This window comes from Capricornis sumatraensis, chromosome 2, assembly GCF_032405125.1.
Source record: "Capricornis sumatraensis isolate serow.1 chromosome 2, serow.2, whole genome shotgun sequence".
Lineage (NCBI taxonomy): Eukaryota > Metazoa > Chordata > Mammalia > Artiodactyla > Bovidae > Capricornis > Capricornis sumatraensis.
The window spans coordinates 145,523,675-145,533,906 of NC_091070.1; the positions used below are offsets into that span (position 1 = coordinate 145,523,675).

Here is a 10,232-nt window from a genome sequence, read left to right on the forward strand (position 1 = left end):
GTCTAGGTTGGTCTCTTTACCATTAGTTCTCAACAAATGCATCATTAGACAAACTGTAGTTTTATTCTTGTTTCTTGTACTTGGGATTCATTGATATTATTGATCTGTGGAATCATAGACTTCACTGAATTTGGAATTTTTCTGTCTTTATGTCTTCAAATATTTCTTTAGTCCCTGTCTTCTGTGAGCACTCCATTAAGTGTATTAGCCACATACCGTTGTTTCACATCTCACTGATTTTCTATCCGTTTTTTAAAAATTCTCCTTTATTTCTGTTTCTGCTTCTGTTATTTCTGTAAATAGACATATTCCCAAGTCTTCATGCTTGCAAATTTTTACATCTGGAATGTTGCTTTTTCACAAATCCCATCCAGTGTGTTATTCTTATCAAACATTTTAATTTACATTTATAGAAATGAAATTTTTCTTTTTTATATCTTCTATAATTTTTGAACATATAGAATAGGGTTTTGAGAACTATTTAAATGTTTTTATTTGCTAATTATAACATTTGTAACATCAGACATTTAACTGATTTTTTTCCCTCTCATTATGAGTCATATTTTTCTATTATTTTGTTCAATCATTTTTTATTGAATTCCAACATTGTAAGCTTCACTTTGCTAAATGCTGAATATTTTTGTATTGTCATAAATATTCTTGAGCTTTGTTCTGGGTCACAATTAATTTACTTGGGTACTGTTTGTTCTTTCTTTTAAGATTTGTTAGGTGAGGCTGAAGAAGAGTTTTAGATCAATAATATCCTATAATTGATGAAGACACCAGTGAGCCCCCTGTAATGCCCTATGAATTGGGAGGTTTTTCAGTCTGTCTGGAGAGAAGAAAGGCTATAATCAGCCCTATATCCCTGCCAGGGACTGTCATCTTTAACCCATTCGGGTGATTTTTTTTCCATGGCCTTGGGTAGTTTCTTCACCCCTGTTCACTCATCACCACTCTGCTAAAGAAACAAAGAGATGGGCTCAGATCTCCGGGTTCTCTTTCTGTGCAGCTGTCTCCTCTGCAGCCTTTTGGGTAGGTAAACTCTAGGCAGCTATTTTTCCTCAAACTCCCAGCTTTGTCTCTTCAACTCAGGATGTTGGCCAGACTCTGTCTTCATATTCTATGGCCTGGAAGCCCTCTCAACATAGAAATATAGGGAAATTCATAGAGCATACCATATTTCTCCCCACCTTTCGGGCATCACTGTCCTCCATTCCCTGATAGTAATACTATGAAAACCCTTATTCCATACATGCTGTCCATTTTTTTTTTTCAGGTTCAGTGATAATTCTGTTACCAGAAATTACATCTTAGTTGGAAATGGCTATCCCTAAGTGTATTCATTCTTACTTGGATTGACAACCTGTAAGCCTCAGTGTTCTGAATAGTGAATAAGCAACCATAACATTCAGACGATCACATACAATCATGGAGTCTCAACTATTTCTCTGTGAAATAACTCATACAAAAAGAAAAGAAAAATATAGATGGCTTTGACCTGAACTGTTGTTGTTTTTTCATACTATTCTTGAGTAGTGGTATCTGTTAAAGTACTGTGTATTAATTTTGGATTTTACTGCCAAATTAGAGTCCTTTTCAATAGACTATTGGAGTAGGAAATGGCAGCCCACTCCAACATTCTGGCCTGGAAAATCCCACGGACAGAAGAGCCTGGAGGGCTATCATCCATGGGATCACAAAAGTGGGACACAACTTAGTGACTAAACCAACCACAAAGATAAATTTAGAAATTCTTTATTTTACATTTATTTTTTCTTAAAATTCAGGATGGGCCTGGGTGCCTTGGAGCCCCTGTCATTAGGCCACAGCCCAGAGTCTCCAGTCGTGCGCAATGCAAAATGTTGAGACTCAGCTTGGGAAACTAGGACATCCAAACCAGACAATTACAAGATGCTGTCACAAATGTGGAAAAGCATTTTGTGGAACTGTGCCAAATCTCTGCTGCTTACGTGCACAAAACTGCCAGACTGTGATACAAAGCAGAACTCCTGGTGAATGATATCAATGTGTATGTCTCTACAGAGACCCCAAATTTAAAGAGGGTTCTGAAAAACTTTGCTGATGAGTTTGCTAGACTTCAGGATTATTGACAGGCAGAAGTTGAAAGATTTGAAGTCAAAGTATTAGTTGAACCTTTGAAAGCTTACGGAACCATTGTAAAAATAAAATTAGATGACTCAAAGCAATATTAACAGCAAGGAATCAAGAAGCTAAACAGTTAACTCAGTTAGAAAGAACACATCAGAGAAACCCATCTGATTGACATGTTATTTCACAGGCAGAAACTGAATTACAAAGAGCTACAGTGGATACTATCTGAACAACTCATCATCTGGAGGAAACTACTGACAATTTTCAAAAGCAGAAAATAAAGGATATAAAGACTATATTTTCAGAATCTATCACTATTGAAGTGTTATTTCACAGTGAAGCTGTAGAGGTCTACACTGCTATCTACCAAAATAAACAAAAGACTAATGAAGACTTTGAGGTTTTCCGAAATTCTCTGTATCCACCAGATGATTTACCTTGTTTAGATATCGTAAGAGCAAATCAAAGGCATCTCTTCAGAAATCCCTGTCAGCAAAGTGTTTATCTGGAACAGGACAGTTATCTACCTGTCGACTAAGAAATGACAGGCAAGCCAAGATGATTGATGAAGAGGAGGAAGACAGACATTAGAGAAGAAAAAATTAAATTTCTTAAGTAAACTTTGCATTTCCATTTTCTGTCTTAAATAACTGGGAAGCCAGATCTACTAAAACTGTAAAAGTTTACACTGGTTTGATATGTTAAACCTTAAAAATGAAATTTTACTGGAAATGGAGAAATTATTAAAGGAAATTTATGCTTACCAATGAAAATATAAACAAATAAATAATAAAATTCAGGATGTTTCTATGTAAACTTAACTTTAGAAGAATATACAGGCTGAAACAATAGGGATATTTTATAATAAAGAACACATAATTTTTGTGTAGATAAAGCATACCAACTTACAGAACTTCATATCAAACGCTCAGACTGTACCTACAGGTAAAATCACTTTAACTGCTTTGCCTGGGTTGATTGCTTGGTTGCTTCAAACTCCCTAGCAATTCAGTTAAATTGGTTAGACCATTATATAATATGAAACTGACAGGTTGTTTCACTGAAATGACTCACGAAGTCAATCAAAAGTTGAACTGGTTGTATCTGGAGTCATAGACAATCTGGGAATAATCTCATGCAGAGTGCTGTGGGGTTTGGAGAGCACTGAAAAAACACTTGTGAATCCCTTCTTTTCTTCTAATGTTTTTATCAAAGGATTTTGAAGATACAGTATTTAAGCTCCTTAGAGCTAAAGTGTCTTTGGTATTTGAAGAAATAATCTGTGATTGCAAATAGTCTATGAAATGCATTTTTGCAACACAGTATCAAGTGAGGAAATCACATTTAGAACTTAGAATAACAACCCCCTGTTGGTATCATGAATAGAACACTCATATTAACTAAATAAAAGAAATACCAGTAGGAAAGTGGTCTGCTGCTGCTGCTGCTAAGCCGCTTAAGTTGTGTCTGACTCTTTGTAACCCCGTAGACGGCAGCCCATCAGGCTCTTCTGTCCCTGAGATTCTCCAGGCAAGAATACTGGAGTGGGTTGCCATTTCCTTCTCCAATAGGAAAGTGGTCTAATATTTACCAAAGGACCATGGCAAAGCTGGAGTAGAAATATTGAATGGCATTCAATAAATAGGTTAGTACATGTATGCTGGATTTACAAAGTATATCTTGGCACTCCTTGTCATTGAAAGGTCAGTAAGCACAATAGTACTAATAGGCCTGCTTCAAACTTCTTAATAGTCAGAATTAAGGTTTTTGCTCAGACTGTCATTTTGTACATTAAGAGACTTTGAAAAAGACTAACTTGGAAGAAGAGCACAGTTTCTCTGAAATCTTGTAGTTTAGAGTGGTATTGATAATTAATTGTACCTTCTCTATCCCCATTTCCCTCCTAACTTCATTTTTTTCATTAAGAAAAAAACACAGGCTAAACTGAGTATTAGAAAGGAAGCAACATGGTCTAAGATGGGGGCTGGGTTAAAAGTAAGACAAAACTACTGGGTTGGTCAAAATGTTCATTTGGGTTTTTCCATAAGATCTTAAAGAAAAACCCCAATGAATATTTTCAATTATTGGAAATATTCCAACCCAATACAATCTAAATGTCATGTTTCATAGTTTCACATAATTTGAGTTTAACATTCAGCTAAACACATTCCCTAACTGTACATATGTTTTAGGAAGTGAAGAAACTTCACACAGCTACAAGATAAAAGCCTATCCAAGCACATCTATTGTAAGTTAGTTCTTAGTCCTACCTGGTAGATCACCAAATTCAGTTCAGTTCAGTCGCTCAGTCGTCTCCGACTCTTTGAAACCCCATGAACCACAGCACGCCAGGCCTCCCTGTCCATCACCAACTCCTGGAGTCCACCCAAACCCATGTCCATTGAGTCGGTGATGCCATCCAACCATCTCATCCTCTGTTGTCCCCTTCTCCCCCTGCCCTCAATCTTTCCCAGCATCAGGGTCTTTTCAAATGAGTCAGCTTTTCCCATCAGGTGGCCAACGTATTGGAGTTTCAGCTTCAACATCAGTCCTTCCAATGAACACCCAGGACTGATCTCCTTTAGGATGGACTGGTTGGATCGCCAAACTGGTTGACTTGAAATTTCCTCCTCCCTTATTGCTTCTCGGCCTTTTGGCTGAGATCGCAGACTGTAAAGCGTCTGTCTATGATGTGGGAGACTCGGGTTCGATCCCTGGGTCAGGAAGATTCCTTGGAGAAGGAAATGGCAATCCACTCCAATACTATTGCCTGGAAAATCCCATGAACAGAGGAGCCTGGTAGGCTACAGTCCATGGGGTCGCAAAGAGTCGGACATGACTGAGCGACTTCACGTTCACGTTCCACTCAGCAGGGTTTCTAAAGGGGAAAGATCCTGGCTATGGCTGGCAGCAGTGCCTCTTTCTCCTACTGCCTGACACCCTCATGCTTTTCCAAGGCATTTAGCTGGAGAATGCCAAGGCTCCTCACCACTGTAGACTCTGTGCTTCAGGGAAATGCTGAGTAACTTGTGCTTATCAAAAACAAAGACCTGGAGTTCTCTATAGGGAAGGCACTTTAGAGGAGGGGGCTTCTCTGGTAGCTCAGATGATAAAGAATCTGCCTGCAATGCACGAGACCTGGGTTCTTTCCCTGGGTGGGGAAAATCTGCTGGAGAAAGGAATGGCTATCCACTTCAGTACTGTTGCCTAGAGAATTCCATGGACAGAGGAGTCTGGAGGGCTATAGTCCATGGGATTGCAAAAGTCAGACATGACTGAGACAGTAACACTAAGAGCACAGACTTTGGTGTGAATCATACTGATTGCTATGTGAGATAATATACAGATTTCACTTTTCTGCTTATTTAAAAGTAATAATAATAATTGCTTTGGTCTCATCAAGTAAAGACTTTTATGTGTGTAAATTTATTGACATGTTAACATTTTTATCCATTATTGAAAATATTATCCATTGTCACTAATAAAATCAAACAGGGTTACCTAACCTTAATGGTATTTTTTCCTGAAAGAGGACTGTGATCTCATAGCCTTTGATTTTACTCAAGATTCACAATGGAAAAAAAAAAAACAAAAAAAAACAGAATAGTTTATAGCCAACAAATTTGTTGAGGCAACCAGGCTTCCAAGGGTCAAGTATACAGTATTTAAAACACATCATTTCAGAATCAATATTATATTGTTATCAAAGTTCTGTATCAGACTTATTGGGGCCATAACCCAAAAGAATTATAGGCTTGAAAAATAGCAGTGATGGAGCTCTGCAGCCTGTATGCTGGCGAGGGCAGTGACCCGTAAACATCTGGAGTTAGTGGATGGCTTTCTCCACCTCTTCACCCTCTGTACAGCGTTCTGTTTGATTGTTTCAACCAAATTGGATTCAAAAGACTGAGAGCCATATGTCTAGTTGATAACAGCTCTTGAAAGTGCAACCTAGCAGTTGAGTCAAGAAAAGTTGAGTGGTAAGAGAGAAGAGTCTGATACTCATTGAATCAATTCATGTCCAGTGTCTTTGCTTCCTGTACTGAAACCAGAGAAATATTGTTGGACTAGTATATCAATAAATTATTTTCCTTTCATGTATTTTAAAAGATCTTTTGATGAATGAATTATTAAATTCCTGAATGAAGGTAAGGAAGGTGGAACAAAGTTATTCTTCTCTGTAAGATTTGTTTGGACATACTGCGAAATGAATGGCTCTCAGCCTTCAGAAAGTGTGTTCTTCCCCCACAGTGTGCCTCCCCTTCGCTGCCATGCCACCTGTGACACAAAACACAATTAGCCTTTCAGTTAGACTTTGCGCTTTTCTGATCTTCTAACAACTGGGTGTCAGATATCTCAATGTATTATCACCCACTCACAACAAGATTATACATTAGAGTCTGCCATCTACTTTTATGAAATATTTCTGAAAGCTAAAAGGAATAAATTAACTCTACCAAATTTGTAATAAAGTTTCTTTCTCTGATTGTTAATATTTCCATGACTGTACTGTATTTTTTAATTGAAGTAACATTGACCTACAACATTATGTAGGTTTTCATTTTAATGTGTATACACACACACACACACTCACACGTGAAAGTGAAGTCGCTTGGCTATGTCCGACTCTTTGCAACCCCCTGGACTGTAGACTACCAGGCTCCTCTGTCCATGGGATTTTCCAGGCAAGAGTATTGGAGAGGACTGCGTTTCCTTCTCCAGGGGATCTTTCCAACCCAGGGATTGGATCAAACCTGGGTCTCCTGCATTGCAGACAGACACTTCACCATCTGAGCCACCAGGGTAGCCTATATATATACATGCTCACCACCCAAAATTTAGTTTTCATTGGTCATAATATAGTTGAATTCCTTTACCGATTTACTAGTGGTTACTTTCTGGTAACCACTACACTGTTCTCTGTATCTACTTATTTGTTTTCATTTGGTTTATTCATTTCTTTTGTTTTTATTTACTTATTATTTTTCATATTCTACATATGAGTGAAATCATACAGCAATTGTTTTTCTCCATTTATTTCACATGATATAATACCCTCAAGGTCCATCCATGTTGTGACAAATGGCATGATTTCCTCTTTTTTTATGGTAAAATATATATACCTATATAACACCACCTTTATCCATTCATCCCATAATGGGCATTTAAGTTGTTTCCATATCTTGATATCATAAATACTGCATCAATGAACATGGGGGTGCAAATATCTTTTTTGATTACTGTTTTCATATTCTTTGAAAACATATTCTTTCATATTCATTTTACATATTCATAAATATCCCAGAAATGGGATAGGTGAATAATATGGTACTTCTATTCTTAATATAAGGAGGCATCTCCATTCTGTCTTCCATGCTGGCCGGGCCAACTCAGGTTCCCACCAACAGTGCAAGAGGATTCCTTTCTCCACCTCCTCACCAACATTCGTCGTTTCTCACCTTTTTGAAAATAGTCTTTCTGATAGGTTTGAAGTACTATCTCATTTGGTTTTGATTTGCATTTTTCTAATAATTAATAATGTTGAAGATACTATCCTTTCTCCATTGTATGTTCTTAATATAAATTAATTGTTCATATAAGGGTAAGTTTATTTCTAGACTGTCAATTTAGTTCCACTGATATATATATATTTGTTTTTCTGTCAGTATCATGTTATTTTGATTACTATAACTTTGTGATATAGTTTGAAGTCAGGATGTGTTATATCTGCAGCTTTGCTCTTTTTTGTCTTTGAGAGCTTTGGCTATTCAGGGTCTTCTGTGGTTCCATATATGTTTTAGAATTTTTGGTTCTGCTGGCGATGGAATGAAACACCAACACTGCAGAGTGGTTTGAATCTTTGTATTTTAACACTTGCTTCTTACAGCTGCTTTATTTTATATCCCTTGCACAACAACCTACAGGGCAAGTTGCCAAGCACTATGATTCAGAGACTATACAGTGCGCAGGCGCAGGACGAGGTAACCTTTACCTTGACTTATTTACTGCAGCTAAGACTTTGTTTTGGGGAACTTCCTTATCAACTTAGAATCCGTTTTGTCTCTGGGTCTGTTCCTTTTGAGGAATCAGAGAAACATTCTTGTGTGCAAGAAATGTTCTTTTCCCACGGGAACAAACAGGATTCTTAGCTGAACATCTCGTTTGCCAGAATGTTCAGCTCAGGTTGAGAGTCTCGTTTGCAAGCACTTCTCAACCTTCTTTATACCTAGTTCCCTACACTGGGCAGAACATCTCCTTTGCAAGAATGTTCAGCACTGGTTGGGAGTCTCGTTTGCAAGCACTTCTCAACCTTCCTTATACCTTGTTCCCTACAGGTTCTGAGCATCCCATGTTGAAGGTCAGGAAGGGCAGCAGTGAGGAGATACCCTTCACCCAAGGTAGGGGGAACAGCGGCTGCGCTTTGCTGGAGCAGCCGTGAAGAGATACCCCATGCCCCAGGTAAGAGAAACCCAAGTAAAATGGTAGGTGTTGCAAGAGGGCATCAGAGGGCAGACACCCTGAAACCATACTCACACAAAACTAGTCAATCTAATCACACTAGGACCACAGCTTTGTCTGACTCAATGAAACTAAGCCATGCCTGCGTGGCAACCCAAAACAGGCGGGTCATGGTGGAGAGGTCTGACAGAATGTGGTCCACTGGAGAAGGGAATGGCAAACCACTTCAGTATTCTTGCCTTGAGAACCCCATGAACAGTATGAAAAGAAAATAATAGGATACTGAAAGAGGAACTCTCCAGGTCAGTAGGTGCCCAACACGCTACTGGAGATCAGTGGAGAAATAACTCCAGAAAGAATGAAGGGATGGAGCCAAAGCAAAAACAATACCCAGCTGTGGATGTGACTGGTGATAAAAGCAAGGTCTGATGCTGTAAAGAGCAATATTGCATAGGAACCTGGAATGTCAGGTCCATGAATCAAGGCAAATTGGAAGTGGTCAAACAAGAGATGGCAAGAGTGAATGTCAACATTCTAGGAATCAGCGAACTAAGATGGACTGGAATGGGTGAATTTAACTCAGATGACCATTATATCTACTACTGTGGGCAGGAACTCCTCAGAAGAAATGGAGGAGCCATCATGGTCAACAAAAGAGTCTGAAATGCAGTACTTGGATGCAATCTCAAAAACGACAGAATGATCTCTGTTTGTTTCCAAGGCAAACCATTAAATATCACAGTAATCCAAGTTTATGCCCCAAACAGTAACGCTGAAGAAGCTGAAGTTGAATGGTTCTATGAAGACGTACAAGGCCTTTTAGAACTAACACCCCCAAAAGATGTGCTTTTCATTATAGGGGACTGGAATGCAAAAGTAGGAAGTCAAGAAACACCTGGAGTAACAGGCAAATCTGGCCTTGGAATGCAGAATGAAGCAGGGCAAAGACTAATAGAGTTTTGCCAAGATAATGCACTGGTCATAGCAAACACCCTCTGCCAAAAACACAAGAGAAGACTCTATACATGGACATCACTAGATGGTCAACACTGAAATCAGACTGATTATATTCTTTGCGGCCAAAGATGGAGAAGCTCTATACAGTCAACAAAAACAAGACCAGGAGCTGACTGTGGCTCAGATCATGAACTCCTTATTACCAAATTCAGACTGAAATTGAAGAAAGCAGGGAAAACCGCTAGACCATTCAGGTATGACCTAAATCAAATCCCTTAAGATTATACAGTGAAAGTGAGAAATAGATTTAAGGGCCTAGATCTGATAGATAGAGTGCCTGATGAACTATGGAATGAGGTTCGTGACATTGTACAGGAGACAGGGATCAAGACCATCTGCATGGAAAAGAAATGCAAAAAAGCAAAATGGCTGTCTGAGGAGGCCTTACAAATAGCTGTGAAGAGAGGCGAAAAACAAAGGAGGAAAGGAAAGATATAAGCATCTGAATGCAGAGTTCCAAAGAATACAAGAAGAGATAAGAAAGCCTTCTTCAGTGATCAATGCAAAGAAATAGAAGAAAACAACAGAATGGGAAAGACTAGAGATCTCTTCAAGAAAATTAGAGATACCAAGGGAACATTTTATGCAAAGATGGGCTCGATAAAGGACAGAAACGGTACGGACCCAACAGAAGCAGAAGA

The 10,232-nt window shown here is 38.6% G+C and overlaps 1 pseudogene; it reads left to right on the top strand.

Annotated features, from left to right (window-relative positions):
• Window positions 1-1,862: 1,862 nt before the first annotated feature.
• On the top strand, window positions 1,863-2,734 carry LOC138095894 (CBY1-interacting BAR domain-containing protein 1 pseudogene; annotated as a pseudogene).
• Window positions 2,735-10,232: the final 7,498 nt, after the last annotated feature.